This window comes from Antechinus flavipes, chromosome 6, assembly GCF_016432865.1.
Source record: "Antechinus flavipes isolate AdamAnt ecotype Samford, QLD, Australia chromosome 6, AdamAnt_v2, whole genome shotgun sequence".
NCBI classification, from domain to species: domain Eukaryota; kingdom Metazoa; phylum Chordata; class Mammalia; order Dasyuromorphia; family Dasyuridae; genus Antechinus; species Antechinus flavipes.
Window position 1 is genome coordinate 239,096,225 of NC_067403.1, and position 1,649 is coordinate 239,097,873.

The 1,649-nt window shown below is 40.8% G+C and overlaps 1 non-coding gene across 1 annotated transcript; it reads right to left on the reverse strand.

The window, feature by feature from the left end:
• Positions 1–297: 297 nt before the first annotated feature.
• On the reverse strand, positions 298–380 carry LOC127542169 (small nucleolar RNA U2-19). Its single transcript, XR_007948565.1, has one exon. It is a non-coding gene; the product is annotated as a small nucleolar RNA U2-19 (small nucleolar RNA).
• Between the last annotated feature and the right edge of the window lie 1,269 nt (positions 381–1,649).

Here is a 1,649-nt window from a genome sequence, read left to right on the forward strand (position 1 = left end):
TTCCTTCCTTCCTTCCTCTCTCCTTCCTTCCTTCCTCCCTTCCTCCCTCCTTCCTTCCTTCCTTCCTTCCTCCCTCTCCATTTAAGTGTAGAAACCTTCACAGTTATAAGTCAGCAGAAAAGGTACTTTTATCACTGCACACAATTGAACAATCTATTATTTTTATATATGTATACACACACACACACATACACACACACACTACATACTCTCACATTTCATATTCTCCCCTTTTTGTGCATTCTCGCTCACACCCCACCCCCACTATCCTCACAAACCATTCTAACTTCTTTTGATTCTCAGAAACAAATATAGATCATGCACTCCAAAGACCAGAAGGTCTCTAGATGCTCCTATTTGGTTATTTTTCAAAAGTGATATATTCAATGAGAGCAGATCTCAAAGAAACCGTTCTGTATTTCTAAAGGACAAAGAACAAAATTTTAAGTAAATTCTCACAATATTATAGAGGAATATATAAACTTAGCTATATTTGAATTATTGAATTCCAAGAAAAAGCATGTTTTCGTCATCTAGAGTTTCAGTAATAAAAAGAACAAACTGTAGGCTATAGGAACAGTCCAGGCTTGAAGTGAGAAGGACTCACATCTGAGTAGAGTAAATGCCACAGGAGAAAAGAGAGTTTTGCAAGAATCCCTCTCATAAAGGGAATCCCACTTGGAATTGTGTTAATCATTAGAAAGTTTTTTAATTTTATTTTTGTCTGAGCTAAATATCTGCTGGTTCCTTCAATTGATGCTTGAGATATTAAGCTGAACTGTGTGATTTTTGTGGATAGAGTGAAGAATCCTTGCTTCTGATGTTAGCCATATTATAGAGCAAATCGGAGTCCAGATCACTGAAGCACCTTCCAGATCTAAATCTCTGATCCATGACCCTGATTTCTCTCATCTAGCTCTTCTTCAGGTTCTCAATACTTTTCCAAAAAGTGGTAGCCTAAATCTACACTCAGTATGATCTGAATAGGACTATCCCTTCTTTAGTGTCTGACACCATTTCAAGAATTCAAATTTCTATTGAACTCACTAACTGATAAAGTGTTTTTCTTATCATGACACCTTATGGTAGATCATGAGAGTAACACTATGCCATTCCCCCTTGCCCATTTTATAGTCAAGGAAGCAATCTCTAAGACTGACTTGCTTGTGATTATTTGGCTACTAAATGAAAGAACCAGGACTGGAACTCAAATCTCTTGACCACCGACTCTCTGAATTCTGGGAGATGAAAATTAATTCCACTCTCCTGCTGAGAAGAATGAGCCGTCTGTTTAGAATTCTTTCCAAGAGCTGGCAGATCTGAAGTTTGGGAGACTGAGACCCTGCTGGGAAGAGGGAGGAGATGCTGTGTGGAGTCAGCACTTCTGGGCCACGTGGCTAATAGCTCATAATTATAGCTCCTGGGTCTCTTATTCTGCTGGGTGTTTACAGCCCAATTATGAGACAGAAAGACTAATGATCAAACCTCAGAGGGGCCAGCAGGCCTGGAGTCTGCTCCCAGCCAGGGGGCCAGGATCCTCAGAATTGCTGGCAGAACAAGGCTGGTCCTGGCTTTTGGGGTTTAGGTTCCCCAGCTGCATCAACACTGGCACGGGGATAGCATGTCAAATGACTTGGGCTGAGCTGCCA